This window comes from Phyllostomus hastatus, unplaced genomic scaffold (genome assembly GCF_019186645.2).
Source record: "Phyllostomus hastatus isolate PE091 unplaced genomic scaffold, TTU_PhHast_1.1 phas_contig_118, whole genome shotgun sequence".
NCBI classification, from domain to species: Eukaryota; Metazoa; Chordata; class Mammalia; order Chiroptera; family Phyllostomidae; genus Phyllostomus; species Phyllostomus hastatus.
In genome coordinates, this window is record NW_025333543.1 from 5,062,414 (window position 1) to 5,086,790 (window position 24,377).

A 24,377-nucleotide genomic window follows, 5' to 3' on the forward strand; every position below is an offset into this window, starting at 1 on the left:
ATAGAACAACAGTAAAAAAATATATGGAAAAAAGAGACAAAAGCCAAATCACTTTCTGCTCTCTCAAAATTGTACATTATATACCCATGGTTTTGTTGCTTAAACTCTATGCATTATCTACATTTAGAGGATAGCTTAATTGACACACACTTAAATGGGAAAACAGACTTTTAGAGTTTGAGGATCAAACTAGAAGATAAAAATGAGGGAAGCATATTGCAATATCGTCGAGCCAAGTAATATTGTTAATATTTTTTAAATGTTATAACTTTTCACCAGGAATATTGCTATTTATCTATTAAATATATTTGGGTGATGTTATGAATAAGATTATAGATTACATGATCTGAATATTGCATTGCGTTCTCACCAACCAAAGTTGAACCATCTTCTGTCACCATATATTTGACCCCTTTTACCAATTACTATCCACCTCTCCTCCACCCCCTAGTAACCAACATACTGTAGTGTTTGTCTCAGTTTTTGTTTGTTTGTTTTGTTTAATCATTTGTTGCTCTCAGTTTTATATCCCACATTTGAATGAGATCATACATTTCTTAACCTTTTCTGTCTGAATTACTTTGCTTAATAGGATATTCTCAAGTTCCATCAATGCTATTGCAAATAGTAGGATTTCATCTTTTCTTATGACTGAGAAGTATTCCATGTACCACATCTTCTTTATCCAATCATCTACTGAGGAACACTTCAGTTGTTTTCATCTCTTAACCACTGTGAATAATACTACAATGAACACAGGGCTACATATATCTTTGTAAATAAATGTTTTCAATTTGAGGGGTCAGTACTCAGAATAGGGGTTGCTGGGACATATGTTAACTCTATTCTTAATTTTCTGAGGAGCCTCCATACTACTTTCCACACTGGCTCTACCAGTTTACATCATCATCAGCAGTGAATGATGGTTCCTTTTTCTCAACAGCCTGTCCAACACCAGTTATTACTTGTCTTGTTGATAATAGTCATTCCAACAGGTATGAAGTGGTATTTCATTGTATTGATTTGCATTTCCCTAATAGCTAATGAAGTTGAGCATCTTTTCAAATATCTGTTGGCCACATGTATGTCTTCTTGGGAGAAATGTCTGTTCAGGTCCTCTGCCCACTTTTTTAATTGGATTGGTTCATGTTGAGTTGTATGAGTTCTTTATATGTTTTCGATATTAACCTCTTGGAGCTGTGGTTTGCTCCAACAAGAGGAAAATATCATCTCCCATTCAGTTAGTTGCCTTTTTTTGCCAGTTTCTTTTTTTGTGCAGAAGCTTTTTAGTTATATACAGTCCCAGTCATTTATTTTTGCCTTTATTTCCCTTGTCTTTGGTGTTAAATTCATAAACTCTTGTCTAATACCAATTCTATAAGTTTAGTTTTTATGTTGTCGTCCATATATTTTATTGTTTCAGGTCTTATATTTAGGTCTTTGTTCCATTTTATTTTTGCATATGGGGACAAATTGTAGTCTAGTTTTAATCTTTTGTATATGGTTTTCTAATTTTTTTAACAACATCTATTGAGGAGGCTTTCATTTCTCCACTGTACATTTGTGGCTCCTTTGTCAAAAATTATTTCCCCAAAAACAACTTACATGTTTGTTTCTGGTCTCTCATTTCTGCTCCATTGGTCTGTGTGTCTGTTCTGCCAACACCATGCTGCTTTCATCATTGTCATTTGTACTATAATTTGAAGTCAGGGAGTATGACGCTTACAACTTGGTTCTTTTTTTTCCCCTCAATATTGCTTTGGCTATTGGTTTGTTTGTTTGTTTGGTATTGTTCTTCTTTTGTTTTCCCCTGAAACCTCAAACGTAAAGTCAGTTTTTGCCTATGGCTTAATGAGCTAGTATTTCTACATTTTACTTTCCTTAGTGAGGCTGGAGTTCTGATGCTACAGCCTCTCACTTGTCAAAAGATTTTTCCAGTGACTACAATGCACATAGTTGCAGTTAATTTAGTCATACTTCAATGACTTCTAATAAGTATAAGCCCCCAAAACATGTATATATTTAAATAATTTCAAAAGTGAAACTGTAACATTTCTCAGATAAAGAATGACCTTATCTCTGAAGTAAAAAGAGAGTGCTAAGGATATTTCCGCATAAAGTACTTTGACATTCACTCAACAAAAGAAATCTCTTTCTCCAAAGCTCAGTCATACCCTCAGGAGTGATTCATCCCCTCTTTTCATCTTAGTTGAGTTTTTCATGACCTTCCCTTCTTGAAAAATCAACAGAGTAACTTTTATTACCAAAATGTAAAAGATCAGATAAATTTTGCCATTTCCTCTTCTAAAAACAACATTAGAAATCAAATATGAAGTATGAAACATAAATTCCCTATGACCATGTTTTTGTTTTTGTGTTGCCTAGTTAATACATTTTCAGGTTTATCTTTTTTATGTTTGAGGCTCCAAGTAAAAATTTATACATAGAAAGAATTTTTAATTTTCCTAATTAGTCTGTAATGTCAGTGCAATTTTAAAAGCTTTAGAGCTTCATGTGGAAGAGTAAATGTGAAAGTGTAGCTGAGGCTTTTTTTAAAAAATAAGAACAAATAGATTTATGAGTATATATAGGATATTGGCAGGTAATAAGATGCCACCTCAAGTAAGTGAGAAAGAACCGTCTAATCAATAAATACGTAGAGATGATTTGGCGATCTATCTGAAAAATAAAATCCTAAAGATCTCCAATTTATATCATCCCACGACATGGAAAACAATCCATATCATCAACACTACAGTGGAGAAAAATTTGTCGAGAGTTTTGAAGCTGGAAACATCTTTTAAAATGAATTTCCGAAGACAAGATGTATGGATGGATGATGGATAGGTATATTTGCCTGCAACATCATTTGTAACTTTTATACATAAGCTATAACTTAAGTGAAGTTCAAATTAGGCAAATATAGAACATACTTCCATGTACATAATAGGCAATATCTTAGTAACAAGAATTAAAAATATTAATGAGATGAAATACCAAGAAAAAAAAAGGACAAAAGATTTAAAGAAGAATTTAACAGAAGACAATGTGCAAATACACCCAACATATATGAAATATGATTACCTCACTATTAAGTTAGATCAATAATGAGTTACAATGCTTCATTCATTTGGTAGTATACTGATCATGCATCTTGTATGCCTTTTCAGATTTCCTTTACCACCTCATTTTTTCTCTCTGGTAACACAATAGATTTTGAAAACTGACACAAGGAACCTTTTACCAAAACCAGTAAGATCCAAAACAAAGGCACCTCTGATATTTCTCCTTTCATTGTTCAACTTCCCTCTTCTGTATAAATTGCTTTACTCTGGGCTATAGGATGCTTCTTCCTGAGAGGCCACCAGAGGACTAGATGAGGTAATCTTTAAATTCAGGCAAATTATCTTTCTGTGGGGTGAATTTTGATAAATAAGAAAAGGTCAGAGGGAAATATGCAAATAAATTTTCCTTTTTTTCTCCCTTTGGTAGATGAGTAAAAAATCTACATGATATACAAGGTCTGTAGAGAAGAAGTCCACCCATTATTAATATAACAAGAACAGTTTGCACGACTTCAATGTAAGGAGATTTGACTGGATTGGCCAAGGAGAGTGGACTGGAATGTGCTGCATGAATAGTGATGACCCGTGTTTACTAGTCAGTGGGGATGGTGGATGCCATTGAATGAGCATGTTGACTGTATGGCCCTCACATTCATAATGACTGAGCAAGTAGGGCAATGAATCTACATCAAATTTTGTGTTAAGCTTCAATATTCCTCCATGGTAACTATTTGGATAATTCAGAAGGTCACAGCTATGGGCAACTGGTGATGGGCAGCTTCACATGACAATGTCCCTGCCTATGCATCACATCTTGTGCAGAGTTTTTTGACAAAATATCAAATCACTCAGGAGACTCAGCCTCACTACAACCCAGATTTGTTGCCCTATGCCTTCTGTTTTTTTCCAAAACTAAAGTCACCTCCGAAAGGGAAAAGATTTCAGACCAGTGAGGAGATTCAGGATAATATGATCAGGCAACTAATGGTGATTAGAAGAACTATCACCATGTAAGTCCCAAGGTGCCTACTTTGGAAGGGACTGGGGTATCATTGCCCTATGTACAATGTTTCTTGTGTTTTGCATCTTCTTCAATAAACATCATTTTTTATAGTACATGGCTAGATACCTTCCGAACAGACCTCATATGCTAGAGAACATTTAGACTAGGGTAAAGAAACAGAAGACCTTGAGGTACTAAATAATGTAACAGCATAGAAGAATGTACTCAAATTATCTCCAAAGTATCTCTACAAAAGACCCAGAACAAGGATTATAAATATAAATACAAACACACTAGACAATATTAATTGGCTTGTTTCATTTTCTGGCTTCTTCATAAGCTCAAACTCATACTAAAAAATATTCTTTGATATGTTTTAAGTGATCAAATTAGAAAATTTTAGCATTTAGTCATATCTAAGTAAGATTAATAAGTGATCCTAATCAAAGCAGAAGTTCTTGTCTTACGGTGATCTGCATTGTGAATAAAATGCAATCTTTGTTCTTCCAATATTTTTTCCTGTGGGCTATCTCTAATTATAGTTCAGCCTATTAATTTATACTAATGGGGGTACACCGGGCACATTTATGATAGCTTAGCCCACCTTTCCATTAAACAGTTTTCTCTGTAGGAATTATCCAATGTTTTTCTAATTTTCAGTAGTCATGAAGCTCAGAACTCATAATTTTGTATATAATGTGCGATTGCTTGATTTTTCTTCTCACCCTATGATAACATCCTAGCTAAAAAAAATAATATATTTAGAGTTATGAACAGTTGGAACTTTTTCTGTTACTAGAAGTCAAGTCACTTTTTATTATAAGCTATTAATTGGAATAAAGATTTCAAGCCTATACCCCTTAGCAGATATTTTCATTACTAACACCTTTGTTAAAGTTTGAACTAATACACTTAGGAATAGTCGTGGTTAGAATTTGGTCATATATTTGACCATTATGGATGTTACACTTATTTTCATTTTTATTTTCAAAACATTCATAAAACACTTGTAATTACATTGCTAAAACAAGTGTTAAAGGGGTAGGTGGATTATAACAAATCTGGGGCTCCTTTTTAGAAAGTCAACATAAAGCATTAACTGAAATGAGGTAAGCACAATAACTGAATGAGGTAAGGTGATGTGTATGTGTGAGTCTTTGCATGTGTATATGTGTATAGATTTTATTCTATGACAGAAATGGTTTGTTGAATGTTCCTTGATTACTCTGATACAGAATTCACTGTACAACAAAGTCTTATTTTCTCCTCCTCTGGCATAGGTAGTCATCATTCTATTCTCTACTTCTAAGAGTTTAACTATTTGAGATTTGTCATACGAGTTGAATCATTCAGTATTCATGTAACACACACATACACAAACCCAAACAAAAACTATAAAAAGACATAAACACTTTGGAGGAGATTGTGGTAATGGCTACATGAGTTTATGCATATGTCCAAACTCATCAAATTGTATAAAGTAATTATGTGCAGTTTTTTATACCAATGGTATCTTAATAAAGCTAAAGTAATTATATTTTTAAAATATTAATATATAATATAAATAACATATTTATTTATGTGTAAAACAAAGTCTTCTTCGTAGAGAGTACCTGGATTTTTATTCCCACATATATTCTACCACTCTCAGTAGTCTAATGCTCTTCCTCAATAAAATCACTTTAGAAGGTATAGAAGCCCTTAAATCTACTTATTTATTTTTCATTTAATTTAACTTTTTCTGTTGTTGCTAACTCTTTACTTTAACCAAGCCATGAACAGGTAACTAGTGACTTTCAGTTTGCCCAGGCCACACCACTGACCACAGGGTGAACCCAGAACTCCCAGGGCCCAACAGGACTGGCCTAGGTTTAGTGCTGTGTGACTGTCCCAATGCCGAGGCCCAGGGAAAGGGGCTCTGTGGAGATCAGGGTAGGGGGCAGTTTCCTGTGCACACCAAGTCAGTCAGGAGCCCACCCGTTGTCTTCCCACTACTAAGCTCATTGTTGCAGGTGGCAGTGTGCGTGTGCCAGCATGGTGGAAATCTGTTGGGAACTGCCCTGCCTGGTATCAGAAGCTGTAACCCCCGCCTAGGCTAAGGCTGAAGGAGTGGCCTTGGACCGGAAGCTAGCAAGGAAACAAAAGCTTATCTCCCTGGCAGGAGTGCTGCTTCTGCTGCTTCATTCATAACTGCACCCCAAAGCTTGGTCCGTTAGCCAAAGACGGGTAAGATTTCCCAGCGGGGGAATGATCTAAGACAGGCATGATCACGTGGGAGGCCCCCAAATGAATGACTTTGGGGGCTACAGCAAACGGGGGTGATGGACCCTCGCTCCTCGGCTTCAACATACCTGAGTCCTCAACGTCTAGGAGAAAATCTCTTTATCTCTTGGTTGCCTTAGTTCCCTTGCTCCACCTAAGCCTGAAACAATGACAGGGTGGTGCAACTCTGTGCTGAAAAGGGTGGGTTGCCCAGGTGATCAGGCCTAAGAAAGAATATGTAAAATCCTGTGAAACCTGCTTTGTTTAGAATGTTCTCAGTTGAATTAAGGGTCCAAGAAAGAAGTTTGTTCTTTAAAGTTTTGCAGCTCTTTGACCCTGACTCACAATAGGCCCTCAGACTTCCTTGTTATCTATTGTTTGATCCTTACTTCCTAGCAATGAGTAATGAGCTTTTACCTGAATTCTTATTCAAAGGAAACCAATAAAAAGCCTCTCCAGAAGGGGAATGGGGTGCTCTCCCCACCAGGGAGGGTGGCCAAGCTGTGCCCTCCAGGAGAGAGGGTGGCCAAGGCGCTCCCCACATGAGGAGTAGCCCTGCTGTTCCTATCCCCTCACAGGACCTGGTTGCCTCTGTGTATTTTTCTCACATGTTGACAAGCCATCCACAGTACTCTGCAGTCACTGCCAGCCGGTGATCACTTCAGGAATCAGGCTTTCTGTTCTCACACCCCCTTCCTAAGACATTCTGTGTCCCCCATGGGGTCTTGGCAATAGCTTGACCTGTAGAAAAAGGACACAGACTCCATGGCATCCTCAGTGGGTCCCAGCAGCCAGAGGACACCAAGGGTTCTTCTATTGGCTGGAACCTCTCAGCATTTTTGGCTGGCAAACCAGGAGAAGGGGCACAGACCTTGGCATGGGGCCTGGTGGATACACATTTTGCAGAGCGAGCAACAGGCTTTGATGGTATCTTTGTCACTGGCCATCAGCCAAAGATCCTGTTCTTGGGGACTGAAGACCAATGAGATGAGCAAGTACTGGTGCCACAGCATGGCTAGGCAGATGTTCTCTTGGTGGTTTTGTAAGGTTTTTTTAGACCCCCGCTGAGGAAATTAACAGCCAATTAGCCATGGAAACATGCAGATGAGCTTTATTTTGGAAGTTTGTGCTCCCAGGCAACGTTTTCCCCGCCCGGAGAAGGGGCTAAGAAAAGACCTTGCGAGAGAAGGGAAAGGCTGGGAGTTTTATATGGCTGGACTTCGCACGGGAGCCAAGGATTGGTTCTTGGTGAACAAAGAAGCAACTTAGCATTGGTGGCTCCTGGTCTGATGTCAGTCACCTCTTCTGGGTCAGAGTTCAGTTGCCATATTACTTGTAGTCCAAACGGTGGCCATATTTGTAGTCCAAAATGATAATTGTAACTAGATTCCCACTTGTACTACCCTGCCCATCCTGACAGGTTTCAGATGTAGCTGTGCTGGCCCCTGCCTTGTTGGTCACAGAGTACCTGCTGACATCTGAGAAGATGAAGAAGCACTCATTGTTGCATGTGTAGGCACCATGGACATGCAAAGCCAGCTTCACCTCTGGCATGATCTTCAGATCAAACACCAGCAGCTCAATGTCCTGAGCCATGGGTGGCAGCTGCATGTGTTCAGCCACCACTGAGCCACTGGGCCCAGTGTGACTCTTAGCTTACATGTACCTATTGTCTGGAGACAAGTTCATCCCAATGATGTGTCGATCACATGGTCCAGGGTACTAATGATCACCTGGGGTAGTAGGATCTTCTTGGTGCCCCCAATCTGGTGTGGCATGTAGGTGAAGCAGCCCATAGTGAAGATGAGGAACTTTTGGAGGCATTAGTTCCCCCCACCAGTGTCCACCAGCAGATCAGGGCTGTGGAAATAGCCAGTCAGCCATCATCCACATGTGGATGGTGTTGGGGTGGAGTTTCCAGAGCCCCTTCACTACACTGATATTCTCAGACTCCACATTCTGGAAAGTGATGTCTCAGATGCAATGCAGGATCCCCAAGATCAGGCTGGTCTCTGTGAGCCAACAGCCAAATACATCCTAGGGCTTATTACTCTACTTGGGACAGAGGCAGGAAGTGATCTAAGCTGATGGCTGAAATCTCTCCAAAGGAGAAGTTAAGAGCACTCCTGGGCAAGCCAACAACAATGAGTCATCCTAGTTGAACTGGAAGGACTGGGTATAGCTCCAATTGCAGAGCTGCATGTCTGTGTCTATGCTATGCAAAAGCAAGATGTTCAGGTAATTGTTCCAGATCTTTACCATGCAGTCCTTGCAGCAGGAAGCAAACGGTAGCCAGAGTAGAAGAAGCTGAAGTACAGGACAGGGTCAATGTGCTCCTTCCATCTGCTCCTCCATGCAGAGCCCCATGTCATAGAGTTGCCTCAACTCCTGGTACCAGGATGTAGCCTCAGGGTTTTGGGCAATTCACAGCCACCAAATAGTAGTGGTAGAACTGTTCCTCCCACAGGAATTTGTCTTAGGGCATGGTTTTCCATTGGTTGTGCACAAGCCCCAGCAAGCATCAGGTCTGCAGGGCCCAAGCTCAGCAAGTTCTGATAGACTGGGATGTTGGGAAGCAGAGCAGTGGCATGGTCCCCTAGTCCATCATGACATTCTGCCCAGGCAATCCTTGGCCACCCCTATCCATATGTGCTGCCCCTGCTTAAGGTGCCTGACTTTGGCCCAGGGGCCTATTTCTTCTCACCCTCAAATCTATGCAGAATTTTCTTAAAGCAATGCAACCACATTTATGGATAAAGTCAGAGATAATGATTATTTACATATTTGCAAAGAATATATAACAGAAAAATTAAGAGTTTTTCTTCAGGCTTTCTCTAAAAGGCAGGCTAGTCTTCCAGCCAAGATGAAGGCATAAGTAAATACACTTTGCCTCCTCCCACAACCAAAAGAAGGACAACAACAAATTTAAAAACATAAAACAAACAAAACTGCCAGAAAATCAAACTGTATAGAAGTCCAAAAACCAAGGAGTTAAAGAAGAAACATTCATCCAGACCTGTAAGAGGGGCAGAGACAGGGAGCCAGGGCAGAGAGAACTCGTGGCAGGGCAAAGGCTGGAGGACTGGGGCAGACTGGGACTAGTGAGTCAACAGTTGGCAGACCAAGTGGTCCCACACTTGCATGCAGATAAACCAGGAGGAACAACTGAGGAGCAACCCAGGGTTCCATGGTGGGGAAATAAAGCCTTAAAATCTCTGACTGTAAAAACCTTTAGGTGTTGTGGCAGCAGGAGAAACAGCCAGACTTACAGGAGAGTGCATTGGAGAGACCCACAGGGTCCTAGAACACACATACATGTACCCACCCACCCAGGAATCAGCACCAGAAGGGCCCAATTTGCTTGTGGGTAATGGAGGAACTGAAAGCTGGCCAAGAGCTGAGCAAGAAGCATTGTTCCCTCTTGGACCACTCTCCCACTTACAGCACCACAACCTAGTAATGTGGGTTGCCCTGCCCTGGAGAATACCTAAGGCTCCACCCCTTAGAATGTAACAGGCATACCAAGACAAAAAAAAAATAGCCCAAATGAAAGAACAGATCAAAGCTCCAGAAAAAAAAAAATACAACTAAGTGATGAAGAAATAGCCAACCTATTAGATGCACAGTTCAAAACACTGGTAATCAAGATGCTCACAGAAATAGCTGAGTGTGGTCCCAACATAGAGGAAAAAGTGAAGGCTATGAAAAGTGAAATAAAGGAAAATGCACAGGGAACCAACAGTAGCAGAAAGGAAACCTGGACTCAAAGCAATGGTTTGGAGCAGAAAAAAAGAAATAAACATTTGACCAGAACAGAATGAAGAAAAAATAATTTTAAAAAGTGAGGAGAGGTTTAAGAACCTACAGGACAACTTTAAATGTTCCAACATCGGAATCATAGGGCTGCCAGAAGAAGAAGAGCAAGAAATTGAAAACATATTTGAAAACATAATGAAGGAGAACTTCCCTAAACTGGCAAAGGAAATAGACTTCCAGGAAGTCCAGGAAGCTCAGAGAGTTCCAAAAAAGTTGGACCCATGCAAGTACACACCAAGGCACATCATAACTATATTATCCAAGATTAAAGATAAGGAGAGAATTTTAAAAGCAGCAAGAGGAAAGGAGACAGTTACCTACAAAGGAGTGCCCACAAGACTATCAGCGGATTTCTAAAAAGAAATCTTACAGGCAAGAAGGGGCTGGAAAGAAGTATTCAAAGTCATGAAAGGCAATGACCTACATCCCAGATTGCTCTATCCAGCAAAGCTATTATTTATACTGGAAGGCAGACAAAGTGCTTCCCAGATAAGGTCAAGTTAAAGGAGTTCATCATTACCAAGCCCTTATTGTATGAAATGTTAAAGGGACTTATCTAAGAAAAAGAAGATCAAAAATATGAACAGTAAAATGACAACAAACTCACAACTATAAACAACTAAAACTGAAAAAACTAAAACTATGCAAACAAGTAGAACAGGAACAGTATCACAGAAATGGAGATCACATGGAGGGTTATCAGCAGAGAAGGGAAGTGGGAAGAATGGGAGAAAAGGTACAGAGAATGAGAAGAATAAATGTTAGGTAAAAAAATAGACAGGGAGAAGTTAAGAATCATATACGAAATGTGGAAGCCAAAGAACTTATATGTTCAATCCATGGACATGAACTAAGGTGGGGGAATGTGGGTGATAGGGCAGGTGCAGGATGGAGGGGAATTAAGGGGGAAAAATGGGACAACTGTAATAGCATAATAAAAAATATTTAAAATAAATAAATAAATAAATATCCTACTTTAATAAAAGGTATGCAAATCAGAAGAAAGAAACAACTTTATATTGTAATCATGCAAAAATGTTTCATCCTTAGTTCTAATCCAGACATGTAGATGTTTAGGGAATTGTTAAATGTTCTGTCTCTGTCTCTTCCATACATATGAAATGGTGTTATGATATGTGAGAATGTTATAAATAACTACACTGACATGTTAACTGTAATTATCTCCAGTATCATCATTGAAGTTAGCAGGGAAGTGAATTTTCAATGCTTAGGTAATTTTAAATGATATGGTAAATAAATATTAATATTTCTGTTGTTATTATTCAAAAGAAAAACATTAATTCTCCTAATATTGCTATAACATTTGGCAGGCCGCAGGCTTGCAGAATTTATTGATTACAGTTTGCTTTTAAAAAATGTTATAGGTATAAGCCCTGGCTGGCGTAGCTCAGTGGATTGAGTGTGGGCTGGGAACCAAAGTGTCCCAGGTTCAATTCCCAGCCAGGGTACATGCCTGGGTTGCAGGTCATAACCCCCAGGAACCGCACATTGATGTTTCTCTCTCTTTCTATCTCCCTCCCTTCCCTCTCTAAAAATAAATAAATAAAATCTTTTAAAAAAATCTTATAGGTATAATTAATAACAAGAGTAGGTTCATTAGTGTATTATATTATTATAAATATCAAGTAATATTGCTATCCTTAAAATTCTGTTCTGCCTCAGAAAACTAAAAATGGAACTGCCTTTTGACTTGGCAATTCCACCACTGGAATTATATCCTAGGAACATTGGAACACCAATCCAAAAGAACTATGCACCCCAACATTCGTAGTAGCACAATTTACAATAAATAGCCAAGTGCTAGAAGCAACCTAAGTGCCTATCAGTTAATGAATGGATCAAAAAACTATGGTACATTTACACAATGGAATTCTATGCAGCAGAAAGAAAGAAGGAGCTCCTACCCTTTTCGACAGCATGAGTGGAACTGGAGAGTATTATGCTAAGTGAAATAAGCTAGGCAGTGAGAGACAAATACCATATTATCTCACCTTTAACTGGAACCTAATCAACAAAATAAAACAAGCAAGCAAAATATAACTAGAGACATTGAAATTAAGAACAGTCTGACAGTAACCAGAGGGGATGGTTACTGTCAGGGGAGGGGATAATGGGGGCAGGGGAAGGGTTTTCAGGAACAACTATAAAGGACACATAGTGCAAAACCAAGGGGAGGTGGAAGCAGGGGAGGGAGGTAAGGATGTCTGGGTTTGAAGGGGGAGTAGTGGGGGTAAATGCAGGCAACTGTTCTTGAACAACAATAAAATAATTTTTTAGCCCTGGCTGGCGTAGCTCAGCGGATTGAGCGCGGGCTGCGAACCAAAGCATCGCAGGTTCGATTCCCAGTCAGGGCACATGCCTGGGTTGCAGGCCACGGCCCTCAGCAACCACACATTGATGTTTCTCTCTCTCTCTCTCTCTCTCTCTCTCTCTCTCTCTCTCTCTCTCTCTCTCTCTCTCTCTCTCTCTCTCTCTCTTTCTCCCTCCCCTCTCTAAAAATAAATAAATAAAATCTTTAAAAAATAATTTTTAAAATATCTGTTCTGGATATGTCTATGTAGTGTCATTGTAACCATGAAAACTGGATTTCAGCCACTTAGCATCTTGAATTTATATGATCCAGTGATGTGTGTTGAAGGAAACAGATTTTCATTAACAAGGTTCTAACCTTGAGAGGGGCTGAGAGCACTCCTGCTCAGAGCTCTCCTCTTCGATGAGACCTAGAACTTCCCTTGCTCCCAAAAAGTCAAGAACCATGTCCAGAAGTTCCCCCATAGCCTTATCTGTCCTTAAGCCAGTCACACAAACAGATGTCCAGCCTCTCCAGAATGTGCACTGTGGATTTCAGAGTTGCCATCCTCTTGCAGCAGCTCCCTCCTTCAGGATCTGGGGTGTACTGTCCTCAGTTTCCATGTAGCACTTCAGGAAACCATGTGCTGTGTTACACTGTCCCTGAGGCTGGAGCCCAGGGAGGCATGTGTCCCAGCATGGGACCTGGCTCCAGGAGTGGGCTCTCATCCTCTGCAGGGTCTAAGCCCCTAGTGGGCCCCTCATCTCCTAGTCCCACAAGTGCTCCCATCTATGTGGAGAGCAGGGCCAGATGCCCAGAATGTCCAAATGCCCAAAACCCAGAGACAGAGAGCTTGCACCAAGATCTAAAGTCCCATGCCAAGAGCCCCCATATCAAAATAGCAATGTCCTTCAGAAATTCAGAAGTCTGCAGCTCAGGATTCCCAGCGACAGTTGAGCTCCAAGCACCTTTCCTGAGTCTGCGTGCAATGACCTGAGTCCTTGTAGTGTCCCTTTCTCTCCTTTGGAGCCACCTTTACACCAACCATCAGCTCACCAGTGTATCTGTGTGCTTGGCCAAGCGGGTCTCCAACAGCTCCACCAGCTCTGCTGCCATCTTCTATAGACAGACCTCCAAATGGACCTCTTGATCTCATGGCAGACCTTGTGTTACTTGACCTGCTCCAATTTCAACTGCTTGGCTCAGAACTTCCTGCATGGCTGACATCCAGTTCTTCCTATGGTGCATTAGTATCCACCATTTTTGTCAGTTCCCCAGCGCCTTTGACCCCCTTTTGGCTGTTATCTTTGGTCAGGGCAAGAGTTCCAAGCCATGCACAGGCACCCAGAGTGGGCATCCACCCTGTAGCTCAGCAGGTGCTGTATGAGCCCCACTCCTCCCCCTGATCAGTTATGTCACTCTGCCAAGTCATTCAGCCCTGAACATTCTTACAGTCATGTATACAATTTACTCCAAGCAGCTTCTGCAGCTCCTCCCTTCAGGAAGGCAGCCGCTGTTAATCTCTTTGTTATGCAGTGACTTAACTGCTGTACCCTTCACTCTAAGGGCATTTCTCTTCCCCTCTTTACAGGATTTGGGGGAGAGGGTGGGGTTCCCCTATTTTCAGAATACCCATGCTCTGTACCTCATTAAAAAGTACATAAATTGCCCCTACCTGCCATCTTCACTTTAAACTAATTATTGGCACAAAAGGGAAGGCACTGAATGATATGAAACTGAGTGAATAAGGCCTTTATTTGTTATCTTAAAATGGCTCTCATGCCTTGGACATAATTGGAGGTTTATGACTAGATCAACGGTGAAAACATTACCAAACCTGCCAAGAAAGCACACCATTCATACTGTTTCCCTCTTTTTTCCTTTATGATAAAAAGTTGGTTTTATAATGACATTAATTCTCTTCTGGTGAAGCATTTGAAGAGAGTCATTAGAACTGACTAGTTGTTCAAATCTCTTAACCTTCAATCTCCCAATTTATTTTATTACCCTGGGTATATGAGAAATCCAAAAGAGGGAATAGCTGGAAACATTTAAATGCTGAAGTGAGCAGTTTTATAAAATGGAAAAGACAATGAAATATTACTATGTGAAATGTATTAGGATGCATGTGTCCACAATTATAAATGCAGAATAACAAACATTTATCAAATATGAAGGCATGAAATCCATACATTTTAAAATGGCACATTTCTAATAGCCTGGAGAATTTATTACAAAATTCATTAAATCAACTCTTAGCAGGTTCACAAGCAGATTTTGTTCGCAAACAAACTTTGTTTTATCTCATTGAGAATACAAAGATCCAAAGGGGACAAAAAACTTCTCCAAAGTATTTCAGTGTATAGTAAAAAGAAAACAAAAACTAATTTATTAAATTTAAGAATGTCAGACAAAACATATATTTTGTTTATATGTGATAGCTTTTTCACAAATTGAAAATGGAGGTAGTAGTTTGATAAGAGTGAAGTTCAGGATATGTGTGTTTGCACTGGGGAGAAAGAAGTTTGCGGAATATGTAAAGAAGTGAGAAACTTAGCTTCTAAATTTAACAGTTTTTATATTGACCCTGAAAAAACTCATACTTAGAAATAACATATGATTCACATGCAGTCACTAAACTAGTTGGTATTAAATCTCTTTTCTACTAAGCAATTCTTTTGTCCATTTTCCTATGTATAAATTTGATGTGTTAACAATTGACACTGTTTTGTTGTGATGTTTGTTAATAATTATCCCCTTTTTTATCCATATTATTGATTTCAAACTTGGAATTCATACACTAATGACTCTAGGTTCCTTAAGGAGGAAAACAAAGTGTGACTCTTACACATTCAGAAAAATCGGTTTGTCCAGTTCCAAAGTTGTGGTCATTCCATCCACATCTAGTAATATTGGGGTACCTTGTTGTTAAATATCAGCATTTGTTTTTTCTGGCTATGCCCTCACACTCCTGTCTTCTGGATCTGCTTCCTTGATGGTTGATGAGATTTGTGACTGATGCTCAGAGCCAAGGAGGTTGAGGGTGTGCACAGAACTGGCCCATTGTGTGGCAACCTGGTTCAGCCCCTCCCTACTGATCAGTTCCCCTCCACCAAGTAGTTGCATGTTGCCTCTCACCTATCCTCATCCCTTTTCACCTGCAGAGCAAGCCTGGGTTAGCAGGTCTATTGGAAACGGCCTTCAACTACCAAGGTGTTTATACTTTGTTGTGTTCTGTCATCAATGGGAAATGCGGATTTCAGAAAGTCAGCCCTTCCTGTTTGAAAACATGAGACAGAACCAAGACAGATCACCCAGGACAGCAATGACTCAGTGCTGGGGTCAGACCCCATCTGTCCTCGGCCCTGTTCTCCACCTGGACCACCAGCTCATATTTGTCTAGTGATCTTCCAGGTGCATCTGACCTGCTGTTTCTCCACCCAGGTTGTGTTGCCTCCAAAATGGCAGCAGTGTCCCCCAAGGCCCTGTCATCAGCATGTTACAAAGGCTCCAAGTGAACATGTCTATGAAGGCTCTGTGTAGATGACTTTCTTCCATTCTTTAAAGAGGATACTATACTGTAAGCTTTTGACCTCATGCCTTGCATAGTAAAAAGAGTTTTGGGGTTTTTTGTTGTTGTTTTGAGAGTTTGTTTTTGTTTCCTTTTGTTTTTATTTTGGCCTTTCCTTTCTTTGTCTTTTCATGTAAACCAGATATTTAAAAGAACAGACAATGGCTAAAGGTGTAATGTGCAGCTTGTTTATACATTGTTTTGGGAATGCTTATACCTTGGATGGGAAATGGAATCTTGGGTTCACCAGGCCCTGGAGCCACACTCACCCTTCCCCCTTCCCCTACGGTTCAGTACCTATTGTTTCTCCTTTAAAATATGTGGTTGTACTAACTCTTTCCATATGAAAGAATTTTCCTTATTTAAATAAAAAAGTAAAAAAAAATTCTATTACTTAGTGGATTTTATTTCAACAGCTACTTATACTAGATCACATAATTTGAGATAAAATTAAATATAGAAATTAATTAATATGCTATCATTTTTATTTATATTAAAATAGACACTGAAAACTTCTGTTCTCAATTAGGATAGAAAGGTACAAGAAAACATCACTCATATGCTAACATCCAGATAATCTAAAAAATCATAGCTTTTCTTGAGCTCATCAGAAATATGAAATCCAAAGTTAAACAGGTAAACTGAATTCCAAAGTACAATATACCCCTCCAAAGAATAAGGAAACACAAACCATTCACTTTTGACAGATACAGAGCAGGTGAAAGTCATAAAAGTAGGAAAGAAGAAAATAGGTAAAATTGTAACATATTCTTTAAAACAATGTGGGCTGTTGTGACTTTTTAGAATTCCTGAAAGTTCCAGGCAAAAGAGGAGTCCTTGTGCACTTGGAAGCTCTTTCCCAGACTACAGGACCAACAGATGATCAATTTTACTGGATACATCACAGGTTTGATTTAGAACACCTGTAATTTCTATGTTCAAATATACAATCAGCAAGACAGACTTTTACTAGAGAACAAAAATGTTTTTTTAAGATTTTTTAATTTATTTTTAGACAGAGGGGAAAGGAAGGAGAAAGAGAGGGAGAGAAATATCAATGTGTGGTTGCCTCTCACATGTCCTCTACTGGGGACTTGGCCTGCAACCCAGGCATGAGCCCAGACTGGGAATCAAACTGACTACCCTTTGGTTCAAAGTCCAGCACTCAATCCACTGAGCCACATCAGCCAGAGAGAGATCTAAAATCTTGAAAAAAGAATCAGAAATATATTTTAGATTAAAAATTGCAAATATTAAAATTAAAATGTCAATAGATGGGATTAACAGCAGACTGAGCATAGCAAAAAAAAATCTTTAAATTCATTAATAGAAAACAGAATCATGGTAAACAGACAGGGTGAAAGTTTCAGAAAAATATTGTAAGATATATTTGATATATGTAATAAAATCAAAATAGATTTGATATATGTGATAATTAATTACCAGCCACAAGTAAGTGTCTGGAGACTTGAGCAAACTTTCCAGAGGAAATGAAAAAAGCTCTAGTCTAACTCAGGAGTTGTAGCAAGAGCCCACACTCACCCCACCAGCAGGTCCCTGAGCTACTCCAGAGAGATCTTCCAACAATCTTGGCACAAGCAGTAAAGCAGTAACTCCATCTAATTACAGCTGAATGGGTCCATTCAAGGCTAATACACACCCTTAGGATCAGGTGTGGGTGAATTTTACAGCCAGAAATACCTCATCTTTCCAGGCAGATGAGCCTATTTCAAGTTTGAGTAACTATTTGAGTTACTAGAGTTTTTCAAAGCTGAAATAAGATATGAACCATGGATTTACCAGATTCATCCCGCTTAGGACTCAAGCAGAATAAATGCATTTTCTTCCTTTTGCACACCATATAAAACTAATGAACATGAAAGTTAAAGAGAAAATACTTAAACAGCTTGAAGGGAGGAAAAAAGGATAAGAGAACCACTGAGTTCTATTGCTCTGGGTTCTATTGCCCTGCCACTGATTAAAACTGACTCCCAATGCCAGAGTGTTATGAAAAGGAAAAGAACTATTTATTCAAAAGTTATACAAATTTAGAATAATGGTGGAATCCTGCCATTAAATCCCACACTCTTCACAAACAGAAAAAAAAAAAAAATAAAACACCCACAAACATAGTCCTGCCTCCCCTTGCCAAACTGAGTTTTCCCAGTCAGAGGGAAAACTCTAAGGGAAAAAAATAAAAGTCTGTAGCTTAGCTGGACAGATTCCTCTCTGTATTCTGGCTTCTTCCAGTTGTCTTTGCTCAGCTAGCTAGGCTCCTGCTCTTAATCCAAAACCTCATCCTATGGTGGGTCTGTGGAGGACTTTTTGTATCCTTTCAAACTGCATGGCCAAGATAGCATGGCTACCCAATGCCTGAATTTAAATACTAATGTGGATCTTCCTCCATAACCCCATTTCCAATTCCTCCCACACTGGGTTACAACTGCCAGTAATCTGGTCACTTCTGCCTTTCTCAGCTGCCATTGTTAGTCCAGGCAATCTTGTCCCCAATAATATAGAGCTAACTGCCTTCCTGTTCTCCTGCAGGTGCAACAAACCCCTGCAATTACATGCCTCATGGGTTACAGTCACCCCCATCTCCCTGGTGCCTAGCACCCTCTCACAGCTACTTAACATTACTAAAACACTGGCCAAGTTCTTTAGATATGCAAAGTTAGCTCTCAATGACCCTGATCCACTTCCCCTTCCCCTAGTCTTGTTGTGGAGGTTTGGGGATTTTTTTCCTTTTTCTACATTGAGTAGGAGAGCTTCTCCAGTTTGGGGAGACCCTTACCCCAAGCATCACAAGTTCTGAACCTTGTTCCACAACTGTTCCAATATCATCTTCAAAAGAAGAGCAATAAAGCTGCAGCTGACTTTATAAAAAAGATATAGAAGCCTCAGGAAAATGGAAAATTTTAAAGGAAGACAACTATCAACATACATTTCTATTTCTTCCAAAAGAAAGTAAAGATAAAGTAGAGGAGTTTTCAGGTTACCAAAATGAAAGAATGTACTACCTTTCTTCTCTGAACTAAACTAAATGAAGTTCTTCACATTAAAATAAAGCTATTTTACATAAAACATAGTAATGTAGGAAGGAAGGAAGGAATAGCAATACAAATGTTATAAATGTTAATGAATATTTTTAAATCAACTATCCAAAGCAATAATAGTACATCTAGAAGGAGTTAAATATACTTAAAACAAATATGCAAGGCAATCATTTTGAAAATGATTTGACAATTTGCCTTGCAAATGGAATTTGACAATTTCATTCTAAGAAGACAAGCAACCCAATTGAAAAAAATGGGCAAAGGACTCGAACAGACACTTCTCTAAGGAGGACATACAGAGATTCCAGAGACATATGAAAAGATGTTCAGTATTGCTAGCCATCAGAAAGATGCAAATTAAAACCACAATTAGTTACCACTTCACACAAGTAAAAATGGCCATCATAAACAAATCAATAAACAACAAGTGTTAGAGAGGTTGTGGAGAAAAGGGAACCCTAGTGCATTGTTGATGGAATTGCAGACTGGCGTAACCACTATGGAAAACAGTTTGGAATTTCTTCAGAAAGCTAAAAATGGAACTGCCTTTTAACCTGGCAATTCCACTGCTGGGATTATATCCTAAGAATCTTTAAACTCCAAACCAAAAGGACCTATGCACCCCAATGTTCATAGCAGCACAATTTACAGTAGCCCAGTGCTAGAAGCAACCTAAGTGCCCATCAGTAAATGAATGGATCAAAAAAACTATGGTACATTTACACAATGGAATTCTATGCAGCAGAAAGAAGGAGCTCCTACCCTTTGCATCAGCATGAGTGGAACTGGAGAGCATTATGCTAAGTGAAATAAGCCAGGCGGTGAAAGAAAAATACCATATGATCTCACCTATAAGTGGAACCTAATCAACAAAGCAAACTAGCAAGCAAAATATAACCAGAGACACTGAAATTGAGAACAGGCTGACAGTGACCAAAGGGGAGAGGGGAGGAGATAATGGGGGGAAAGGGTGAACAATTGTAAAGGACACATGGAACAATTATAAAAGACACATGGACGATAACAAGGAGGGGTGGAAACAGGGGAAGGAGTTGTGAAGGGCTGGGGTGGTGAGGAGGGGTGAGGGGAAAAGGCAGAGAAGTGTACTTGAACAACAATCTTCAAATGTTAAACTATGAGATGGATACTGACCCAGCAGTATCCATCGCTGAAGATGCTTGTCAAAACATGAGAAAAACATACATACGGACAACTGAGTCCTGTGGAGAAATAGGTATGAATTGGCCACTCTCTCTAGGGGAGAACGCCCTGAGCTGCCACCTGAGCAGGCTTATATTAAGAATACAGCCCTGGCTGGCGTAGCTCAGTGGATTGAGCGTGGGCTGGGAACCAAAGTGTCCCAGGTTCGATTCCCAGCCAGGGTACATTCCTGAGTTGCAGGCCATAACCCCCAGCAACCGCACATTGATGTTTCTCTCTCTCTCTCTCTCCCTCCCTCCCTTCCCTCTCTAAAAATAAATAAAATCTTTAAAAAAAAAAAAAGAATACAGACACAGTGTGTGGATTACAGTCTGGCAGGGAAGAGCAAACAAATAGGTAATTTTCAAAGAGGCTGACAGAACTCCTGCTGGGATTCTGGGCTGAGATTTTGGGTTTTATCACTTAAAAAGACTACAGGATCTAAAAGGCTAATTTTGTTTCCTGCCCATGCCTTCATATTCTAAATCAAGTGCATCCTCCAGCAAGCAGATCTCACAGGATCTTGCATATTTTATGTCCCAGGCCTGATTACTCCGGGGTCTGCCAACTCTGATCTGGACTGTACCACCCCTGTTATTTCCACAGGCCTGATTAGGGCAGAGGAGACAAAGGCAGCCAGGAGACTTGGAGTTCTCACAACTAGAACAAGAACTCAGGCTTTGACAAAGCCAAGGGGACAGGGGTCGATGTTGATCACCCCTTCATTTCCACAGCCCCCCAAGTCCTTCCCTGAGGCCTCCATGTAATCATGCCTGTCTTAAGTGATTCCCCCTTGGGAAATCTTACCCATCATTGGCTAACTGATCAAGCATTGGAGGTCAGGCACAGAACAGGCAGCATTCATGCCAGGGAAATAAGTTTTGTCTCCTTAGTGGCTCCTGGTTTGGAGGCCTCTCACTCAGCCTAAGTCGAAGGGGGTTATAGCTTCCTGAGACCAGGCAGAATGGACTCCAACAAAAATAATACAAAATAAAAAATTAAATTAAAAAAAAAGAAAGTGGAGACAGGCCAACCGGGCAGCCAAAGTCCTGGTGGAGCTCATAGGCCAGGTCCTGTGTTTTCCAAAGTCAGATAAAACATCAGGTACTTTGGCATTGAGAGAAATGAAAACATTGCCATCCCCCTCATAGTCCGTAGGGCTAAAGCAGAGAAGGAAATCCTGGAAAAAATCTAAAGGTGAAAGAGTACAAGTTGTGAAAAAATAACTTCTCAGATCCTGGAAACTTTGGTTTCAGGATCCAGGGACACATTGATCTGGGAATCAAATATGATACAAGCATTGGTGTCCATGGCCTGGACTTCTATGTGGTGCTGAAGAGACCAGGTTTCAGCATCACAGACAAGAAACACAGGAGAGGTTGCACTGGGGCCAAACACAGAATCAGCAAAGAGGAGGCCATGCACTCTTTTCAGCAGAAGTATGATGGGATCATCCTTCCTCATGCCAGACTTTTTATAATGAGGAACAAGTACAGGTAAGGTGATTTGGAATTCAAGGGAAAGAAAATGTAGGTAAGGGATTTGGAATTCAGGAAAGAGGTAAATCAGATAAAACCTGTAGTTCAGCAATTTCCCTAACATCCTTTCATCCATTGACTGGTGATTTTCTGTCTGGGTCCTATATCCTGTGTCCTGTGTCCCGTGTCCTAGGACATCTGTGTCCTGGGCTGTGGGATGTCTCTTTCTGCACCATAATGGCTCAGATACCATCTTCATTGTTTGCAATCCTCTTAGGACACAAAGGTGAAATTGCTTGTGGTATCCTGGAGTCAGGGTGGGCCGTACCTTCAGTTCCTGAAGCAATAGATTTTTACAGGCATTAACTACTAAGCCTATTGTCATAAGCATCTGTTCATGATATAGTCTTTCCTATAAGTCAGCCAGTCAACTGCTCAGCTAGCTGCCTGCTGAGCAGCCTGGCACCAAGGAATAGACAAGAGTCACACACAGTAACTGTGCTATTCACCCAACTTTAATTGAATGTAAGTTCACTCAAAGTAGAACATCAACATACATTAATATCCTACTTACACTGTAGCAATCTTAAGAGGAATATAACACAAACACACAGCAATCAATTGGGGGAAATGAACCAGAGTCAGTCTGCAAGTCTGGGAGACAGCACGGTGGACAAGGGAGTTGTCAGCATCTTGCAAGGAAGTATCTCTTGAGCCAGGTGGGTCACAGGGCAGGTGAAGTCCAGCAGGGCAGAGCCTCCAGTGGCCAATGCTAAGGGAGATCAGCATGGCATGGAGCAGCCCTCTGCTGTATGGAGCTTGGTGGTCTCGGCAGTGGTCTGGAACTGTTCCAATTATACCTTGAAAGTGGTGTACTTCACCCTTCTGGGTCTTTTTGATAAATGTCTTGACACCCTTGCTGGCAAGTGTGGAATTTCCCCAGGAGCCTATCTCTGGGTGTTCCCACTTTGCAGACATGGCTACTCTGATCATATGTGCAAATATCTTAAGCATATCTCCTTGCCAGACATGTCTGCTTTGACCACGAGGGCAGATTTTTCTCCTTGCCAGATGTGTTTACTCTGACTTAGGTAATTTCTCTCTTTAACCAAAGTGTCATGGCTGACTGACAGCCATTTTAGTTGACATAAGTGACTCTACTTTGTTTTATATACTTTATGCTATCTTCATTGGACCAATGCCAATTTTTTGGTCCTACTCTCCCCTCCCACCTTTGTCTCATTCATGTTTCAGCACAGGTGTCCTGCAAATGATCTGACAGCTGGTAGGCACTATGTAGGTAACTACTGAGAGAGAATCAATGTGAATTCTTTTTACTCTGAAGTATGCCAGCATTCTCTCCCTGTTGTCATTCACCAATCTCTTGAATAATCATTAAGGTAATAAAGATGCCTAAACAAGAAAGATACAAGGGTGTTATAGAACATTTTGTTAATTAACATTTTTTTACATAATATTATAGTTATGCTATGAATCTTCTTATTTGTTCTACTTTCTCTTGTTGGAATTTATAACACACTTTGCCAAAAGCAATAATAAAATTAATATACTGTCTCTACATTTTTTTAGTAGTACTGCTTGAAAGAGCATGAATCTTTGAAATGGAATATAGTGAAAAGAACATAAATTTAAGGATCAGTTAAATTTTTACTACCTATATAATCTTGAAATAGCTATTACAATTTTTAATCTGTAAGAAAAAATTTACTGAAGCATATATAATAGATTATTTTAGGAGTTAAATAAAATTTAATAGCTGTGACCATATCCATTAATTTTCCACCCAAACTCAATATTAACAAAACCATTTTATCTAAAATTTGGCTTGGAAATTTAAAAACTATCAACATTAAAGTTACCATCCTACAATTTTCATACATAATCATTTTAAAATGAGGAGACCATCATCCCCTTCCAAACTTTCAGTTCTTCTTCTGTTTTCTTTGATTCTTGAAAGTTTACAAATATAGATACAGCTTCAGCAAGGTTATCAGCACCACAAAAGTAATTTGCCTCTATCTGGGATGTGAATCTACTTAAGAACAGTGAGTGAGCCTCAAATTTTCACTCCTGTCTTTCATGCACAGGTTGAAGACAGATCTATTTGAGAGAATAGAACAAAAGAAAAGTACTTTTGCAGTTTTATTTTTAATCCTATATCAGATTGTGTTGCCCAACAATTTGTCCCATCCTTCCTTTGTTCATTTTATGATTCCCAAAACTACAAACATATTCTGATGCTTTAGCATTTCTCAAAACCCTCAATTTATTATTCAAACTTCCTGTAGCTATTCTTAGATATACACAAAAATATAAAATATTTACCTGCTTTGTAGGATTGAAACATTTTATTTCACATTTCAAGCTTAACAAAATAATCTCTAGATTAACAAAATAATATCTTTAGATGACATTTTTATTTTTAAATCTTTCAATAATTGCAGAGTCCATAGTGCATCTTAACTACTCTATTTTTCAGCTCTATTTATTCCCCAATATTTAATCATATGTTATTTTGTACATATATAGAGAGTATTTAAATTGTTTATTGAAATACAATGTTTTAAAAAATGCACAAAACATAAATGTGTGAC

At 39.5% G+C, this 24,377-nt stretch overlaps 2 pseudogenes; one reads left to right on the forward strand and one right to left on the reverse strand.

Moving 5' to 3' along the window:
* Positions 1-8,153: 8,153 nt before the first annotated feature.
* Positions 8,154-12,942, reverse strand: LOC123824201 (annotated as a pseudogene).
* A 53-nt stretch (positions 12,943-12,995) lies between these two features.
* The window catches only part of LOC123824214, a 47,082-nt pseudogene continuing 35,700 nt past the window's right edge, over positions 12,996-24,377 (forward strand).